This window comes from Heterocephalus glaber, unplaced genomic scaffold, assembly GCF_053883595.1.
Source record: "Heterocephalus glaber isolate CG9 unplaced genomic scaffold, H.glaber_assembly_v1.0 deba00000281, whole genome shotgun sequence".
NCBI lineage: Eukaryota > Metazoa > Chordata > Mammalia > Rodentia > Bathyergidae > Heterocephalus > Heterocephalus glaber.
Window position 1 is genome coordinate 14,180,174 of NW_028258139.1, and position 20,640 is coordinate 14,200,813.

Consider the following 20,640-nt stretch of genomic DNA (forward strand, 5'->3'; position numbering starts at 1 on the left):
AGAACCGGTGACACATTGGAATCAGTGCTATGGCCAAGCTGTGTGGACAAAGATAAGTGGGTGAGGGAGGGAATGTTAGGTGGGACTGTTGGAGTGGACATGGTTAAGAGGAGACATGAGGGCTGGTCAGTCAGCTGTGCCTTGGAGGACTGTTGGTCCAGGCCCAAAGAGCAGCTATGTAAAAGCCCTGGGATAGAGGGGAGCTTGGCTGGAGGAAAGGCCGGAACCTGCCCTGGTGGTTCCTATGAGGAGCCTGGATGTACATCTAGGCAAAGGAAGTCATGGGTGGTTTGTGTTTCCAAAAGATTCTGGCTACAGAGAGAAAATGCATGGTGGTACAAGATGAATTTTGAAAGGCTGAGAGGCTGTTGACACATGGCGGGGACATGAGTAGTGTGGAGACAGTGGAGACAGGAGAGTGAGCAGGCAGGAGCAGGGGCAGCGGGGCTGGGACTGTGAGGAGCTGGGTGTGGGGGATGAGGACAGACAAGATTTATGGATGTGTGCCTGGGGTTGTCCCAGATGACTCTGAGACCAGGATCTTGGGCTGCTGCTTTGCTTGGTGGTGACTCCAGGGTGCAATGAGGGACTGGACAGGAAGACTGGGGAAAGAGGAAACCGAGTCCCAGATGAGACTGCTGCCTTGGGTAGGTGAGGCTCACTGCAGTTTGGGACTGCATGGTGTGATTAGGCATAGCCTTCCTCAGCATGTTCAGGTGTGTCAGTCTCTAAGTCCCAGACCATCCTAGACCAACTACAGGTGAAGTGTGGCTCAGGTGAGAAGGGCCAGAGGTAAAGGAGCCTCAGATACAGAAACAGGGAGGTAAAGAGGAGCAGGAAGTGGAGAATCCTCAGGTGGGTAGAGGTAGCAGGTGACAGAAACTATCCCCATGCTCCCTCAGTTGTGGAGTTTCTAGCCCGAACCTGGGAGTCAGGATATTTGCTGAGTGGGTTGTTGGGAGACAGCAGGGCGGGTCCTGTGCTACCCTAGCTGCCTCCATCATCTCTACCAACCCTTCCTTAGGCCATTCCAGGGAGGCACCAATGTAACCACCACCTCTTCTCTGGGCGGCTCAGGCCCCTTCCTATGATGGCTTCCTGAGCCTCTAAGAGATCCCAGGGCTTCCAGACATGACCTCTTAGGTCGAGGGGCATCCAGGAAAGGTGGGAAGGTCAGGAATTCCATCTGGGACTTGCCTCACCTGAAGGGACATGGAGCTTTAGGGAGCTGGGTTTGGTGAGTTGAGACACCTGGGACAGAGGCATGGACTAGAAGAAGAAGGAACATGGGCAGGAATAGGCCTAGAGTCTTGCAGAGGATCTTGACTATGGCCCTTAGAACGTCTCCATCTGGGACAGGCTCATGCTCAAAGTCTATTTGTTGCTTATAGGAGCTGCACACTTAACCAGGTATCCTGTTTCATCTGGTGACCCTGCTGAGAGCCTGCGGGCATGTCAGTCAGGGAGGCTGGGACAGGACAAAAGTCCCTTCTCATAGCCAAAGAGATGAGGGGCAGGGGTGGCTGAGGAGGCTGGGGTGATTGGGCAGGTGAAGGAGGCTCGCGTTCTGGGAGGATGTCCTGGCTTGTAGGACAGGAGTGAGGAGTGGCTTCTCTTCATTAGTGTTTCAGGAAGATCGCTCTGTTCTTGGTAGAGAGAAAGTGGGTGTGCAGTTGAGGAGGCATCGGGAAGGAGCTCCAGGAGGGCAGCAAGGAGTCAGGGAGACTGCCTCATCCTGATGAGGGGGCAGGGTGGCAAGGCAGTGCAGGTGGACAGGGCAGAGATAAGGCACTTCGTATTCTGAGGTTGTTGGTGTTTTGGTTAGGGTTGGCGGAGAGAGATGGACACAGTCATGTTCCTGTTTCTCATTGACTTCCAGTGAGGAAGGAGACATCCCCAAGATAGCGCAAGGGTGAGGGAAAGAGAGCTGCTCCCAAAGCCAGGAGCTTCATCCCTGTCATCTACCTGGCCCTCAGGATGGGCAGGGAAGGGTCTTTCTAGGAGTGCATCATCATCCACCCCTGCAGACAGAGGCCCTCCCAGCTGCCCCCACCTGCCCTCTATCCTGGGGCAGAAAGGAAGCCCTGAAGGTCTGGAGGCCACCCAGCCAGGTGGCCCCACAGCGCGCATTCCAGCAGTCAGGTACCTCAGAGTGACAGCCTCGCATTGAGAGATGCATCCTACCCAGTTCTTTGTGAGAGGCAGCATTCTCTGTCTGTCTCCAATCTTTTCATACAAAGACCAAGTATCACAGAAGGCCCTAAGCCACGGCGACTCGCCTCCAACTCATTTCGGAGTCCAATTATCTAAATTATTGCTTTGCCCTGGCACAAAAAGAAGAGGCACTATTTTAAAATCGCTGGGAGATAAGTGCTGGGTGGCCTCCCTGTCAACAATGCATAATAATTTTGATCAGGCGCTCATCACGTTTCAATAGCAGCCACAATGGTAGCGACTGGGGTCCCCGGGGACTTTATTTTTAGCTTGCAAATCACAAAGGAGGAGCCAGAAGGTTTTGCACACTGTGGCAGCCTGGGCTTTTAACTGCTGCCTCCATAAGGCCAGCCAAAACTCATGTTTGGCTCCCTTCAGGCTGGGAGATTCTGAGGGGGCAGGGCACTGGGCTAGGAGCAGGACACCGTCTGGAATGGGCTTTGTCACCCACACTCCCTGCAGACTCCTACAAAATGGTATATAGAATTAATGCAATCCCAATCAAAATGCCAACAGATTTCTTTGCAGAACTAGAAAAAATAATCCTAAAATTTATATGAAACCAGAAGAGACCCAGAATAGCAAAAGCAATCCTAGGCAATAAGAGCAAAACAGGAGGCATAAGGATCATGGATTTCAAGTTATATTTCAAAGCTATAGTGATAAAAACAGCACAGTACTGGCACAAAAACAGACGTGTACATCAATGAAACAGAATAGCGGATACAAAAACTACCCCAGGCACCTTCAGCCATCTGATCTTTGACAAAGGGGCCAAAAACATATGCTAGAGAAAAGATAGCCTCTTTAACAAATGCTTTTGGGAAAACTGGACATCCAAATGCAGAGGAATGACTCTAGACCTATATCTCCCACTCTACAATCAAATTAAAATGGATCAAAGTCCTACATACAAAAACAGAAACACTGAGTCTGCTAGAAGATAAAATAGGTAAAACTCTTTTAAGACATAAGCATAAGCAAGGACTTTCTGAACAGAACTTCAATTGCCCAAGAAATAATAGCAACAATAAACAACGAGACTATACTATATTTAAAAAGCTGCACAGCAAAGGAAACCACCAATGGAGTGAAGAGCAAGGAGACAACCGCTCTTGATCTGCATTTGCCAGGACACTGGTTTGGTTGGCTAAGCCATGGCCATGAGCCCCAGACTCAGCTGCACGTGCTGGAAGGTGACACTGTGCTTCTGACTCCTGCACTGGAAGGGAGCTCAGGGAGAGCCTGGTACTGACAGCCTGGGACCTTGACCAGGCCCTCTGGCTCCCTGTGGTATGCGTGTCCTTCCTTTTTAATCTGGGCAGCACGTGTCCTGGAGAGCATATGGACAGAGTTAGGAGGCCTTTAAGATGTGTCAGGGGTTTGTTTAAATCAGGGGTGGTAGGACACACAGAAATGGAATCACTGCCATGGAGGAGGAAGTCCTGTCAGAGCCAGGGAAACAGGATGACTGATCTGCCATTGTAGCCATAGGGAAGCCCTGGGCTGGTCAGGGGGCAGTGGACGACAGCAAGCATGGGCACCAACATGCAAAGGGAAGGCGAGGCAGGTACAGACCCTAGGTCTGCCCATTGGAGTAATTTTGGAGGGCTCTGGGCTAGAGGAGTGGTCCCTGGGTGGCCAGAACCTGGTGGTAGTATGTGAGGGGTGGCCTAGGGCACAGGGCACCTGGTGAAAGGAGAAGCTGGCTGTTTGATGAGTGCGCTCTAGTGAGTGCCCCTTCTCTAGGGCCGGCAGGCCTTGGAGGGCAGCTCTCCCGGGTCAGATGTCAAAGCATCATAAAACACACAGAACCCAAATCAGGGATGGTTCAGCCCTCTCTGCACCAGCCTGCGCAGCTCATGGGCTAAGTCACAACTACAGATGGAGTTATCAGGACTTACTTCCAACCCCAGGCTTCCTGGGTGCTGGTGCTGCCTTGTGAGCCAAGCTCAATGAACAGTCACATTCATTCCCCTACCCTGAGCCACCGTATCAGGAGCTGTCCACTATAATGACATCCAGTCACCTTTGCAAACACTGGTTGACCCTCTTTTGCTATGCTGGGTCAGAAGCCTTGCCTGAGTTCTGTGGAACAAGGCGGGAACTGAGGGGTGCAGGTGCAGGAGAGGAACAGTGCTCAGAGGGCACCTGAGGAGGCCTGGGGTGGGGAGGCACCTCACTGGGGGAGAGGAGGGGGCTGAGGACTCAGCCTCTGTGGCCCCAGTCCTCCTCCATCCCTGCCTGTCCTCCCCACATGTGATCTTGCCTTTGGGTACTGGCCAAGCAGCCCTGTGCTCTTGGACAAAGATCTGGATACGGAAATCAAGACTTTGGCCTTCTCAGCCTCTTGGGTGTCAAATGGGCTGAGAGGCCCTTGAAGCCTGGCATGAGATCAAGAATGGGAAGCCCCTAGCGTTCCATGTCTGTTTCTTTGGATAGATTCTCCCCTGCCTGGCCTGGTCTCTCAGCCCACCAGGACAAACCTACCCCCTCCCTCAGCTCTGCTCCTGGGGGTCATTCCACAAGGCAAAAGGAAGATGCTGAGCCCTGTGAGGGATGCCTTTGTTCCAGGACACAGCCAACAGGCATACAACACAGAGTATTTCCTCAACAAATACTCTGTCCACCTCAGTCACCTCATTCTGCCTTACTGGAGGGGAGATTTCCTGAGACTTATGTCTGAAACCACTCTCAGAGGTTCTAGTCCCTTATCCTGGTGCCTAGTGCAGAACCCTCCAGTGATTCCTATGATCCCTCCCTTTCCTGCTCTCCAGCGCCCTCCTTGAGGCCTGGCCTGCCTCCACTCAGGGCCTCACATGAATCCTCTTGGACCTCTTCTGTGTGCACTGGGGTCTTCACTGTATGCACTGTGCTATGATCAGGTGGGCTTTGAGTTCTCTGGGTGCTCCATCAGACTTGCTCCACCCTCTCCAGGAGTACTTCCTAGGCAGCCCTGTTGCTGCCAGAAACCCCCAGCACCCAGGTCCTTGGACATAGTACCTCCTCAGAGCCTTGCTTAATGGCCCAGCTAGCAAAGAGTGATGAGGATTCCACATTTCCAGCCATCTATTGAGCTCCATAGCTGTGGTACCAGGAGCAATGAAGGAGGGGGAAGGAAGAGGCTGGTCAGGGCAGCCAGCACTCTGCATGCTGTCTGTCACCTCATTGCTAGGCCTCTCCACCCTAGTGCAAATGTGCTGTTGAGTGTGCCTCACAAGACATGAGAGAGGAGGTTTTATTTCTAGGTTTTGGCATCCCGTGATGACACCACTGAGTCCTGCTTTCATTGTTAACAAATACGCCTGTTTCTCTGAGTGTGAGGCTCGCTGGCTACTAGGCAAAGGGTTGCCTCCTCTGTCTTCCTCAGTGTGTGGAGCCAGATCTCTCAAGCCTTCTTCTGTGTCCTCCAGCCCCTTGTGTCATAAGGGGGCCCTGTTTTCATCTGTTCACACCCCGTCCTTCAGGGACAGAATAACAACGAGGGAAACTCTTACAGGTGCTGGAGCTGCATTCCCATGCAGACCAGGAGTGGCCAGAAGCACAAACCCTGAGAGGAAACAAAGTCTAGATGGGAACAGAAACTTGTGGCTTTTGCTCAATGGCTTTGGGAGGCATGGACCAGGTGAGACTAAAAGGCAGTGGTTGAGTTCAGGGTAGGGAAGACCATGGAGTTTCTGTGGGGTCTGTGGCTCTGACCTGTGAGGACTCTGGAGCTATGGAGTGCCATGGAACAGACATCCTGAATGGAGGCTGTGCCAGCATAGCACCTGTTGTCTTGCTGCTGGAAGGCACAGGAGTGGCTTCCAGTTATCCTGTGCTATGCCCTGATAATTGTGCTAAGCAAGGGGGCTATGACTTGTTGCAGGCCACTGAATCTTCATACACAGATGCTATGTGTGGGGTCAAAATGTTCTCATGACTTGCTCAATGTGGTCATTAAGCCAAGATCAGTGGGATTCCGGCCCCTGTGTCTCTTCTGCATGTACTAAGTTAGGGTGAGGAGTTCATGGCCACGAGCATCATGAGCTCATGAAAGCTGAAACAGTCGAGGCGACCTCTACCCTACAAGTCAAGAGTGTGCTCAGGCTCGAGATAGGGGACTATCTCCCTCACATCCAGAACCACTTTGGTTCTTTCTCTGTCTGCAGACTGTAAGAAGGTATGACCTTGAGCTGTGACCTTGGATGAGTCCTACAGCTCTCCAGGCCTTAGCATCAGCAAAGAAAGGTGTGTGATGCTCCCTCCTGCTTGCCATAGATGCCTTCACGGCTACCCTCCTTCAGGCAGGATGCTTGATACCACCTGCTGAGGAAGACTGTGGCTCGCTGTAGACAGGTCTCACAAATGCCAGCATTGTGAAGTGGTCAATGTGACAGGACTGCAGGAGGCCCCTGCCATCACTGCAGCCTTGGCCTTTCTTTTGTGACAAACAGGAATGGCAGTCCTGCCCTGATGCTGGACTCCGAGGGGTGCTGTGAGATGACAAGAAATGTTTCCCTGAAGGTGCTTTGTGGGAGTCACCAGGTGCTCAGGCACCACCTTTAACTCTGTAGGTGGGACCAGGGAAGTGGCTAGTGACAACCAAGTAATAATGATAGACACTGGAAAAGGATGCGCGGAACTCAATTATTCCTCCGCAGTAAATGACAGAGGCACATCAGGGCCCTCAGGAAAATCTTAGGACCTCTCTTGGTTGGACACTGCTTCCAAAGAACTTGGGGCTGAGGACCAAGGGAGCTGCTGGGGTCCTCAATAGTTGGCTTCTGGCTGGGACTGGGTGGAATAGCGTCCTACGCCAGTCTAGGGGTAGCCTGGCAGCCCACAGTGAGCGGATGAGGGTGCACAGGCTTTGCAGGCGCAGGGCTGGAGCTCAAGGCCTGAGTATCTGACTTCTTAGCTATGTGACCTTCGGCACAGCCTCAACCTTGGGGAAAGCAATCCAATAAATTCACAGGCTGTACTTCATCAACAATAGACCCTTGAGTTACGACCGGCCTGACATATAAACAACTTGGGTTATGACTGGAATTTTAGTTTTAACTTATGACCAATGTCTTGAGTTATGACCCAAATGTTGGCTGCTAGTGCTTCCAGATGGTCTCAGATACAGATTTAACCTTAAATAGTTCTGGAAGGAACATTACAGCATCCTTTCCTGTGTGGGGCTAATAGTTTCTCTAAGGATACGGAGATCTATCTGTATACAGGAGAGAGACTTTGAAGGTTGTGTAGAGGAGCCTGAGCCTTCAATTCACCAACTTGAGTTACAACCAGCCCTCATGAATGAATTGAGTTTGTAAGTCAAGTGTCCACTGAGTTCTCAGACACTGCAAATTTTAAAATGCACTTATTTTAGCTAGTTCTAGAAAGAAAAGTGGACTGCAAATGATACCGTAGAGACCTCAATTGTAAGGTACACCTGGGCTCAGAGCTGATTGGATGTGAGCAAATGTGCCCATGGATTGAGGAATAGACACTCACACGCACACCTCCAAAGCAGCATCAGCATTTCCTAGAGGGGTTGATGAGAAGATGTAGTAAACCTGCTTTCTGTGGTCACAAATGCTAGGATAGGAATGGGACTACTGGGTTGAAGTCATGGTGGCTAAAGCAGTTCAGGGAAGGTGGTTCAAAGTGAAATGGCTCCCTTATAAGAAGTGAGCTCCCTAAACCCTGGGAGTATTCAATTCTGCCTCACTGGGATCCATAGAACTGGGGAGAATCTGCCCTGGATGCTCCAATGCCCTCCTCTACTGCAAGACCCAGTTTTATGCAAACCAGTCTGTGCCTAGGGAAGTAGGTTGACCAGATGGCCTCTTAAAGTGTCTTTCAGCTGTGAGTCCAGAGCCGGAGCTGCGAGCTGCCCTTTTATGTCCTTTGTCTCACCACTGGCTGATGTTTTGGCTTAGTGAATGGGTGGCTGATGAAGAAAGGATGTGGGAGCTTCCTGAGAAATGACTGAGACTATTGGCTGCCCAAGGAAGACAACCACTAATTACCACAGCCAGCTGGCGGCCATGGGGACATGCTGAAGACAGGCAGTGGTGGGAGGGTTCAGGGGAGAGACATTTCCAGAAGGGCACTTGCCCTGGACCCTTCTGGAAAAGTTTGGTGGGATCCTGAGCCATGGGTGGGGAAGCTAAGACCACCTCCCTGGGTGTCTGTCCTTGAGTGAGCCTGGGAGGGGATCTATGTGACTACAGGCCTGATCCTTGGCCCAGGCCTGCGGCATCCAGGCTGGATGACACAAGACAGGCTGCCTTCCTCTGGAGCCCTAAAGCCTCTGGGAGCCACAGCCCTTCAACGTCCCTATCCCAGCCCCCTCCCCCTTCTCTGAATCCAGAGCACTGGGAACCTGTGCTCAGCCTGGGGCCTGAGCCTGCCTTTCCCCCATAGCAGGCTCCCCACTGTGCAGATACTCCCAAATATGGCACATGTGTGTTGCCAGCCTTGGAGCAGGTCAGATCTGAGTCACCAAAGTGGTTCCTCTAGGTCCCAAACCATTCTTTCACCTCAAGGATGCCTGGACACTTCACCTGACCTTGTAGCCAGAGGGAGCTGCAAACTCTGCTTTGCCCTCTTGTCTCCTGCAAGGCCTCCTGGGTGGCAGATGGGAGGGGCACTAATAACAGAGATTTACCCACTCTTGGGGCTGGAAATCAAAGGTGGGAGTGGGGTGGATCCTCCTGGATGCTCTGGAGAGTCTGTTCTGGGCCTTTCTGAGCTCCAGTGTGAAGGCAGTCCTTGGCAGTCCTTGGCCCATCACTCCAGGCTCTGTCCCTGTGAAAGCTTCTCCCATGTTTCTGTCCCTTCCCTTTTCCTAATGAGAATACCAGGCATTAGATTTGGGCCACCCTAGCCAGTATGAACTCATCTTGACCACCACCCATCTGTCCTCTCACACCAGGTGTGGGGACCTGGCCCTCAAGTTCCTCCATCAGCTGTCATGGGCCAGTTTAGTAGACTTGGCTCTGCCCCTCAGAGTGATTATCTTGGGGATCCCAGGACTCAGGGCCCAGGATTATGTCCAAGGAATTCCCAGAAAACAGAGCTAGTGACAACGTGTGTCACCTCTGGGAGCCAGCTTCAGGCTGTTTGAGCCACCAGGAGGCCTCTTGCCATCAGGGTGTCTGACAACATGACAACTGGCAGCAGGTAACTGTCCCCTCCTGAGGGAGTTCCAGAAAGAGCAACTCAGCTGGTTGGTGTCACAAGGCTGGGATTCTGAGATTTCACAGTCTTCAGACCAGGATAGCCCCATCCTCCTTCCTACCCCCACTCCTCGCCGTCTAGGGCTTGAATGCACCATGGTCATTGGCCAGGAGTCAAGGCCTGGCTCTTTACAGCCCTTAAGCTTCTTGAAGGTGTCCTCTTGCCACTTAGCCCCTGTGACCCTCATCTCAGCCCCTGGTAATTTGTCACCTTCACTTTCAGAGAACCCTACCCTGGCCACCTTTGACTTCTGTCCAGGCTCACTAGTACCAACTGGAAGCTGTCTGTCTCCAGCTGCTGTTTCCTCTCAGAATCCCCAGCTCCTGGGGCAGAACCTCCATGGAGATGCCCAGGTGAGTAGTAAGCAACCACACTGACAGTTCTCTCAGTGAGCTGGTGACAGCCATGAGCCTCTTGTCTCTTACTTTAGAATCTCCTCACCCCTGCAACTGTCTAACAGTTCCTTGTTTTGGAGAAGGGACCTACAGCCCAAAATTACTCTCTGACATGTTGGGGAGAAATGAAGGCTTCATATCTCAGAGAGGGGCTGCCTTACTCTGACCAACCTGCTCAGACCCTCCTTCCTGGGGCACAAAACCTCTTCCTTGGGCAGCAGGGAAGCCACCATGAAATAAATAGACATCATGGATAGAGAAATCCTGACTGTGTCTTCCTCTCTCTGAGTAAGTTCTACCTGTTTCTTTTGTACCCACAGGCACCCCCGGTTTGGGGAAGGAGCCCCCAAACTCTTGGGGATCCTGGAGAAGATGGGAGGCCCCAGGTAGGAGGTGGGAGGAACAGGGCCACATGGAAGGATCAGAGCTTTGATGTGCTGGTCAGCCTGGGAGTGGCACTCACTTTGAAGGCCTGGGGTTCTGGCACACTGGGCAACCTATCTGGGTGTCCTGAGCTCCCCTTTTATCCCAGGTAAATGAAAGCACAAAGCTTTTCCTCTCCTGTCTTTATTCAAGGTTAGTTTTGGAACACCAGTGACCCGGGCGCAGGGCGCTGGACCTGGGAGCCTAGGCCGTGTGGCAGGATCTGCTACTGTAAGTGAGGATGTAGCTCCCATCAACTCTGGCATGGCTAAGTGAGCAAGTGGACAGGGAGAGCTGTGACTGTTACTCTCAGCTGCCATGTCTCAGAGACCAGCCTCCTCTGGAAGAGGCACAGTGCACCATCTGGCCATGACTGCAGTGGTGACAGTGGCCAGCGTAACCACACAGACTGTGCTCCAGGAAGACTGACTCATTTCACCTTTTGACAACCCATGGGTGCTCACCAGCATGCAGGACTCCTCTGCTGTCTTCTCTTGTCCCACCCTCATGCCTGCAGTAGAGGCACCAGCAGCTGCTCCTTCATCCTGGCTGCAGAGAGGAAAATGAACTGGGGCTCCTGTAAGACAGAAGGTTTGGCGGGGGTGGGGGGGGCGCAAGTCCTGCTCCAGCTGGGTTTCCTTTGTTCGTGTGAGCAGAACACACAGAACTGGGTACTGGTAAGGTTGCCCATACCCAGGTACACTAGTGTGCTTGCACTTGCACACACTCGGACCCATGTGTGGCCATGGCCTGAGCATCTTTCTTGCCATAAGGAAGCTGGGAACTGAGGAGAGGAAATTAACCGGCGCAGGGAGTGAGCACACTGTCTCCGGGTAATTACCCACACCTCATATAACCTAATGAGCCGTTGAGGGGCCCGGATGGAACATTTAGGGGGAGTTATTGAATGTTTCCTCACAGTTTACCCAGTTGTAGGAGCTAATTGATTTATGGGATGGGAGGGCGTGTGTAACACCTCTCAGCAAAGCTTCCCTCTGTGCGGGGGTGGTGGTCCAAGTCTCAAGGCCTGAGGACCCAGGGCAAGGGGCACACCCAGGCACACACCCGCACATGTGCTCGAATTCCTGCCCCTGGTTTCTCCCGTTCAAGTCTGAACTTCTTAAACCTGAATTAATTTCGTCTCACTGAGGTTTGCTGTATCACCTTATATTTATTTAGATTTATTCATAAGTTTTCTTTAAATCAAGTGTATGTGTAAAGATACTTTAATCCACGTGGGTGCAAAAGAAGAAACAGGTAGGACTTCTCAGGGAATGGGGGTGCATAGCTGCCTCCCTGATGGGGGACAGTGGCAGCTGCAAGGGCCCCCAATTGGAGCAGCCACGAAAAGCGAGTGCAGGCCAGGCCTGGTAAGTTGTGGACATCTGTGAGGTTCATGAGTCATAAGTTTGATGTAATTGTTATGTTTCTTAATGTACGTTAAAATTATCATGTCTTCAGTCATTAAACAATGGTGCTCTAACACATGAACTCGTCCCTTGGTGTGACCACCTTAAATAGGAATGGGGTAGAGGGAATGATGCAGCTTCTGAGTTTCATACCTTGCAGGCTCAGGAGCAGGGGCACAGGTAAGACCTGGGCTATGCAGCTCCAGCCTTGAGCCCAGCCCTTCCCACTTGGCCAAGTGGAGCCTTCTAGTTCTGTCTTATCCTCAGAACCCACCCTTAAAATCCCATCAATTTTCTGCAAGTCTAGGGCCTTCCCAGAACAGCCACAGAGAAGTGGACAGCTCTTGCTCTCCAGTGTCCTGGGGGCTTCATGGAGTTCCCTTGCAGTCTTACAGGTAGAGACACCTGGGTGCCAAGACCACCTCTCCCTGCTGTGCTGACCGGCTGGGAAGTGCTATCACATTAGCAACAGGAATGTTCCAAAATGATGGAAAAGATGGGGCCAGAATGAGGGGAAACCTGACAAGCCCATTGATTCCTCGCCAAAGCCCCACCTGGCTCGGGCTGGGACCTGGCACTCCACCTGGGCTATGCAGGCAGGGTCCTGGCCTGAGGGATACTCAGGCACCTCCAGTATGGTACAGAGACCCCAGGCTGGGGGGGAAAGGTAGTGAAGGGAGAGGTGGTCCTTCCCTCCTCTGTGCTGTCTACATGTCCTGAGAAGCAGCTCTCAGACTAAGGAGGCCCTTCCTCTTAGATCAGGGGCCAGAGGCAGCAGGGGCGTGCAAGAGTTGTCCCATGGCTCCTGCCTTGTGCAATATAAATCCCTGGCTATGCCCTGGCTGCATTCTGTCACATTCCTTCTCCTAGCCTGTTTCCTCTCCTGGATGCCATCTCTGGAGACCTGAATGAACCAATGTGGGCAGATTCTCACTTTAGTGCCCTTTCTCCCCCAAAGGCCAGTGGCCTGCTCTTCCTGCCTCCATGCTCCCCAAGGAGCTGGTCTCCCCGTGGCTGCCTCTGAACAATTCACCAGTGGACAGCCCTCCTTCCCCAGTGACTGGAGCTGGCCACTGCCCCTGCACACCTGTGCTGCTGGCCCATGCCTGTGCAGCTGCATCCTCCCCCACTCTGTCTCCACTCTCACTAGTCAGTTAGGCAGTAGCAGCATTCTTCTTTTTAGCTAGCAGATTAAAGGAAGAGAAATTTGCATAGCAATAAAAAGGTAATTAAATTTACCAACACATGAAGAGCCCATTATAGGATTCCCTAGGAAAGACGCCTCCACTGGTCAGAAAAGATACAGTAAAAGAATGGGGGTGGCGAACCAATTAACCAAGCCTGTTAGCTGTCCATTATTAGCACTGGGTGCTGCAAATATAAATATTAATTGCTGCAGGGCCAACTTGTTAACAGCCAACTGAACTCATAAATATACTGCTCACAATTAATGATGACGAAGTGCGTCTCCTGGTGGGGCTTTGAGAAGCTCCTGGTGAAGACTCTGGATTGGGAAGCTGCAAGCCACCACCACAAATCTGCTCCCCATTCATCCATTTCCAACACAATCACACTTCCCAATAAGTATCTGACATATATATATATGTGTGTGTGTGTGTGTATTATATATACATGTATGTTATGCACACACTGATAAACCTAGCACACCCTTCAAGCTATTGTTCAGCTGATAATTAAATTAGAGCTCTTTGGGTGCTAATGGCCAGCAGAAATCCCAATTTCCTGTCTAAAGAAGTCATCTTCTCCTGCAAACACTTCAGCAAATGACACCCCATTGGCACAAAAGGGCATGCAGAGACAAGGGCCCCAGTGCTTACTCCTGCTCCTGCGAAGCATTTCCAGGAATCTCAGAAAGAGTGTGGTGCCCCACCCCACTGCCACGTGCACTGGAAAGCAAGCGGGGAGATCTCACCTGGGCCTAGCCCATGGAGCCCACACTGACCCGGAAGGCTAAGACCAACTGTGTGGGGGAGGTTGGAAGTCAGATGCTCTCCTCTCCTTCCTGTCTAAGCCACACCTGTTAGAGGTGGCCATGTTCCTGCAGTGTACTTGGGGGCCTGTGGACTGGGCCCCATGGAATCCATCATGCATTCATTGAGCCTGGGCTGTGAGCACCTGGATGTGTGGTCTTGGAAGGACCTGGGCCAGCTCTGCTTCTGTCATGCATTTCTTCACTCCTGCCTTCAGTAGCCCTCAGGAGTCAGTCATTCCGGGGAGCTACTTCCTGTGCGGTGTAGGCAGGACTTAGGACTCGTGACTAATTTCTCGGGGCTGGTGGGCAAATGCTGGGGTGATCTGCACCACCATTCTCTGCAACATCTACCTCTCCCTCTCTCTTTCTTTTTCTTTCTCTCAACAAGTGTTTTAGAGCAAGGCTTTTTCAGATGAATGAGGAAGATGGAGCATCTTTACTTTCAGAGAGCTGGCATCCTGTGAGCAGCAGACAGTAAATCATTTGTCAAGTTCTGACAAGTGCTGTACAGCAAAGAGAATGATGGTGGGAGGTACTGTGTTCCATACAGTGGCCCAGCAGGCATCTGATGGGATGATCCTTGAGCCGAGAGCTGAAAGGTGAGGGGATATGAGGGGCTGGGGAGGGGACATCAAGGGAGAGCCCAGGGTGGGTGTGTGACTAGGGGTGGCAGCAGGGCTTAGGGTACGCGACGCTGGGAACAGTATGTGTCTGTGTGTGGACTTCAGATCCCTTTCCAGGCTGTTGTAAGGACTCAAGCTGTATTCTGAATGAAGTGGGACCATGTGGCAGGTCACAGCAGAGGGGAGGACACACACAAACAACCTGGACCATCCTGAGCACTGAACACAGACTGGAGAGGTGGGGAGGCCAGAGGGGACACAGACACAGGGAGAAATACACAGGGAGATGGGGAGGGAGGAGGGAGGGAGAGAGAGAGAGACATGGTGGGCAGGAAGTGTGAGCATACATGCAGCAGACAGGCAGCACAGACTGCAGGTGAAGCAGTGGGGGATGGGGCAAAATGCCAGCAAGGGAGTACTGGGAAGCGGCTGGACACTTTAATATATTTTGAAAATTGAAGTAAAAGGCTTTTCTTCTGAACTGGATATAATTGGTGTGATGTAAAGAGAAGAATCAAGAATATTTCAGTAGGGACTTGCCTTTAGCAGAGGTGGGGCAGATGTACGCAAGCAGCCAAGTGAGAGATGGAGAAATTGCCCGACTTCCACTGTGTTGGGTTTGGGGTGCTTAGACGTCTGGACGCAGTTTTGCCTAGACATTTGGATCTATGACTCTGGAGGTCAGAAAAAGAAGTTTGGGCTGGATATTTACTTCATTCAGGAGATGAGACTAGAGAAAATAACTGGTCTGACCAGGAGTTCCCAGAGAGCCACACTGAGGAGGAACAATCGCAGGAGAGGACAGCCAGCAACTCCTGGTGTCTTCAGGCCAGGCAGGAAAGTGTTTCAGAGGGGTGGAAGATCATGCAACTAAATACTGGTCACAGCTAAGATAGGAGAAAAGACCTTTGTCTCTGGCAAGAAGAAACCACTACCAAGCTCTGCTGTGGTTGATGGTGGAAATGCACCCTGGCCAGAGAGCCGCAGGTGATAATGGAAGAAGACCAAGGAGATTGGCAGTGACAGCCTGTTGAAGGAACATGTTACAAGTGGAAAATAATGAAGGATGGTCACTGTAAAGGAACTAGGGTCAGTTCATATGTGTGACACTCATGTACACAAATAACACATATACACACGCACATACATATATACATATGCATGCATATACACAGAATCGCAGAGGTGCATATATACGAAAAATGTTTATGTTTGTTTCATTTGCACATATGAATTCCTACATAAATAGACACATGCATGCAGGCACATTTCGTATATGTGAAAGAAATTTACAGCAGAATTTTCTAATTCAGTGAACAGGAGAAATTTGATGCTGCAAGGGACACTGGCAAGGTGTTGTTGAGTGGTCCTGTGAAACAGATAAAGTGTGGTGATGGTTTCCTTCCACCTAGAACCTCAGCTCTGGTCAGGGCCCTTGTGTACTCTCACTGCTGCTGAATGCAGCTCTACTTCCAGCCAAGATTACACAAGTGTTCTCAGAGGTGTTCAACACACGAAGTTATGGTTGGTGTTTGACTACATCATCCTCTATGTTTAATTGCTATTGAATCACCCATTAAATCACAAGCATTATCTAATATGTTGGATTCCATTTGTACAGGAAGGTGGGGTCTAGAGGCAGGGTCAGCGGAGGAGGGAATAGTCAGTTTCCAAGGCTACCTTACATTTCTCTCACTCCACCCTCGAAGGCAGTACAGCAGTTGTCATGTATCCAGTGTGACTTGAGGCTCAGGGAAGCTTGGAGTGTGTCCAAGTGTGCACAGCAAGTAAAGGGCAGGGGCCGACCCTGGGGTTTGAACCCAACTCTGCCCATGTGCCCTTTTGCATTTACAAGGACTTCACCACAAGCCATAGGACATACTGTTTCTCTTGTCCCCTTCTTCCATCTCCACTGACATGGTTTTTGTGAGGTAAACTGGAACAAAATGAGGACAGGTGATGTGGCCTGTCTAGAAGAGTCTTGAGGTAGCTCAATTCTGTGCGAATCATATCATCCTAGAAAGTTTATATAGTGTCTCAAACTCTCCTCAAAAGAACACGTGTTCATAATGCTTTCAGCCTTTCTCCATGTTAAATAGCGTTGACAACCCACCCAGTTGAGTTACTTGTCTTTGGTGCAGTAATGTACATCCTGTGGGGGTCAGCAGAACTTTTTCAGAGGAGATGATGGCTACAAAAATGTGCCCCTCATGCTGCAGGGAGCATAAGGACCAATGTGCTCAGGAGCTGCCCTTCAGGGTCCACTGCCACCTGTGCACCATGGTACCAGCACCCTCTTCCCTTCCTTCTTCAAAGGCCTCAGTTCTCTACCCACCTTCCCCTCCTCCAGTCCCTTCCTTTGAGCCTTCGCAGGCGTTTCCCCTGATATGTGTCTTGTCCATTGAATCTCAAGTTGGATATACACCAACTCAGACAAGCAGAAAAACCTACAAACAGGGCTCCTGTACAGAGGTGTGTCACCAAGGTCCCACTCCATTAGTGTTTCCACCTGGTACCTTGTGTGCTCTGGTCCACTGATCAATCACAGTTTTGGGGGACTTCCATCAGATAAAAGCTCCTTCAGTATCTATGGACCATCCCCACCACCTGACAACAGTCTGTGTGTCTGTTGTGTATATATGTGTGTGTGTGTGTGTGTATCATGTATGTATGTAGTCTGTCTATTGGTGTCTGTGTCTCTATATCTGTTTATTTGAATGGATGTGTGCATGCATCTGTCTCACCTATAGATAATGTCTCAGAACAGAACTATGGCTGGGACCCCTGCCATGATAGTTGGTGCCCACCTTGCATGTTCTGGTCTGGAATTTGCTCAGTATTTCACAGTAGATAGAGATGGACTTCAACTTCACCATGGAATATAATCCTGTCTCTCTTCTCAGTGGCTGTGAGACCTCTGCACTCACTTGGCCTCTCTGAGCTTTGGGCTCTTGTTTTTGTAACAAGGACGGTAATACCACCGCAAGGCTGCTGGGACATGAGTTTAATTGAGTTCTCTGATTTCAACGTGCCTCAATTTGCCCATTAGAAAAGCTGGACAGCTGGTTGAGGTGACATCCATCACATTCCATGCATTTGTTCATGTTCCTAGTAGGTGGTGACCTAGCTTTGCAGGTCATGTTCTCTGTCCAGGCCTCATACCTTGCTGGGCCAAGGATAGGTGCTGTAAATGTTTACTGACTCTTCATAGGAAAAGTTGATTTAGCTTTGATAGACCACGTTTCTCAGGCACGTCCCCTGCAAGCCTGGGCCTCAGCACCCCAGTCAGCGGGATTTGCTGACGGCCTTCTCTTCTAATTAGCTCTGCATGTCAGACTGCAAATTGGCAAAACTGTCAGACAAGCAACAACAGGAAAAAAAGGTTTTAATTAGTTCTTCATAAAGATCAGGAAATGTGGTAAAAGAAAAATGCTTGATTCTGCACGTGGTTCTTTGAACTACAATTAGGATGTGGGATTTAAAAGCTGTAAGGGCCCATTAGCTCCTGTGTAGCTGCTGAAAGTTGAACAGGAGGGGAGTCTGTGGGGGAAGCTGGTGGTGATCAGTGTTCTCAGCTAAAGGAGATGTATCCTCCAGGCTCAGATGCCTTAGAATTTTTCCTTTCACCTGTATGAGGGATGCCCAGCCCACCTGAGAGTTGTCAGGGCTGGGGGTGCTGCACCTATCAATGGGGGGGCAGCCTACATGCCCTTCACACCCAAAGGGGCCACAGGCATCTTGTGGCAGTAACTTCTGGACAGGCCAGGAGCAGGGCATTCTTGTGCTTAGGGAGCAGAGCAGGATTTCCCTCACCCTGTCTCAGACACATGTGGAATCTTGAAGGTCCCGAGTGGCAGTTTCCTCTTTGAAAAGGGGGGAGGGGATATTAGAGTTGAACTACATGAATGTTTGAATATCTTGGCAGGAAATCCCATTTAGGCAATGGGGAGTGAGAAAAGGGAGGGAACCAGAGAGAAAGCCCTATTTCACTTGAATCGAGATGCCCCAAATTTCACCCACCCTTAGGGGGCCACCTAAGGCTCCATCTTACCTCACAGTCCAGCCAGACTTCCCACCTCCAGTACCATATCACAATTATAATAGTTATAAACACAAAGATGGCATGTTCTGTGTGCTTAACGAGTGTGATTATCACCATCATTCTGTGTTAAATATGTTACAGATGAACAGGCTAAAATGTTAAGTCACTTCTCAAGGTCAGGCAGTTCCAAGGGCAAAGCTAGAATTCTAACCCAGGCAATCTGAATCTATTGCCCACACACTCTCAACTTCACTAACGTTTTTAAACGTTTGCTATATAACAGATGTTGAGTTAAAGTATGATAACTAGATTATGTTTGAAACCTGCAACAACCCCATCATGAGGCTGGAAGTTGGGGCCTCTGAAAGTGGGAAGTTTAAATGTCTTCTCTGGGTTGGGGCTGGGCAATTTCAGATCTAGGATCTGAACTCAGAACTCCTACTGCGATGCGTGACCTGTAATGTGGCATCATCGCCACACAGTTTGAGGCCTGTTGTCACTATTTCATATGATGATTTGATATTTAAGTAGAACACACATCCAGAATAAGCGAGCAGTTTGTTAAGATGTTACAGTGAATTCACCCAGCTAATCACCAACCAGGTGAGTAATCTGAACGTTACCAGGGTTTCAAAGGCCTTCCTTGTACCCTGCCCCTAACCCCCCATCTTCTACCTGACTCTTACCTTTAGAGCTTAGCTTAGCATGTCTCAGACTTCAGATAAATAGAATCATGTGTCTGGCTTCCTTCTCTCAACATTATGTTTGCGAGTCATCCAGTTGTTGCAAACAGCAACCTTTCTTTAATTTATGACTATATGACTCCATGTGACGATATGAAGATTTATTTATCCATTCTACTGTGGGTGGGCGCATAATTGGATCTGATTTTTTGGTTATTGCAAACAAGTGCTGTAAACCTTCATGCAGTGACACTTCCGCTGGGCACATGTGTCACTGAGGGGAGGCAATGGTTCTTAAAATGTGGTGGCTCAGCCCCAGCAAGTCCTGGCTGATGGCTCTTCAGGGTGGTTCTATGAGCCCTCACTGCTCCTGGCTGTGCCCTGCAGTCATACCCCACCTTTTCCACCAGCAGCATTTCAGCTCAAAAATGTGGTCATCTTAGGCTTGCACCTGTCCATGATTTTAGCACGTTTTCCTGATGACTGATATGGCTGAGCACACCCATTGCCCAGCTTAGCCTTATCCTTGTGAGGACTCTCTTCAAACTATTTGGCCTTTCTTAAAAAACAGGTTGTGTTTTTCCTGTTGGCTTAGAGAAGTTTTCTTTAAATGCATTCTGGATCTGAGTCTTTTGATTGACATAAATTATTACTTCTAGTAAAATACAATGCATTAATCTTTTCCTTCCTGGTCAGTGACTACCTTCCAGTCATGAAGAAAGTGCCCTTTTGGCTTATGGAAGCTTCACTGTTTTACTTTTGACATTTAGGTCAAAAGTCTATATGGAACTGGGTTTTCCATGTGGCTTTTAAACTGCTTTTAAGTGATGTGAGGTAAGGGTGAATTAATTTTTTCTCATAAATATCTGATTAAACCAACAGGAGTCACTGTAAGATCCATTTTAATTGCTCATTTTTGATTGGATCTTTTATTTGGGGGGGTTAATTTTTTGATCTCCTCATGTACTCTACAGATTAGTCCTCCGAGGAAAAGCTGGCAACATTTTTTCCCCGTTCTGTAGATTGTCTCTTCCTTCTGTTGGTTTTTTCCTTTGCTGCCCAGTACCCTTTTATTTTATTTTTAAAGGTAAAGCCACTTAATCTGGATATATAGTTGCCATTGTTTACCTTCTCATTTTTAGACAAATGAATGATAGTTTTTCACTACATACTCAACATTGTCTGCTTCTTGACAACAGCTTTGGCTAGAGTTCAGATTTACAAGTTGTAGCTGGAAGGAGTAGATTATTTTCATCAGAAGGCAGACCAATGTCAATAGTTATCTTTTTCCAGCAACCTGTTATGTCCAAGAGTGGACAGCTCACCACACCATGCCATGCCATCCCACTGACCTGCTGAAAACGCAGCTCCAAGTAATCCTAAACCCAGCGCCAGAAAAGAACTAAAACAAAGGGAAAGTTTAGTATAACAAAAGACAGTTTATTTGGGGAAAAAAATGGAAAAGAAAGAGAATAGACAGCTATCATGAGGCAGCAGAAGACATCAGGGCTGAAAGTCCCAGGAGCTTTTCAATTTGATAGAATACTATTTGTTGATTCTTGGCACTATTTTTATGCCAATTAAATATAAAAATGGAAAAAATAAAAGACAGAAAAGATCATCTTTCTATACTTGATCAAATA

General features: G+C 49.7%; 1 long non-coding RNA gene across 1 annotated transcript in view; it reads left to right on the plus strand.

The window, feature by feature from the left end:
• The window catches only part of LOC110347314 (uncharacterized), a 376,012-nt gene that overhangs the window by 343,950 nt on the left and 11,422 nt on the right, over nt 1-20,640 (plus strand). Inside the window, exons 10-11 of the long non-coding RNA XR_015441110.1 lie at nt 9,652-9,782; nt 14,038-14,248. This is a non-coding gene — a long non-coding RNA (uncharacterized LOC110347314). The remainder of the gene's footprint in view (nt 1-9,651; nt 9,783-14,037; nt 14,249-20,640) is intronic.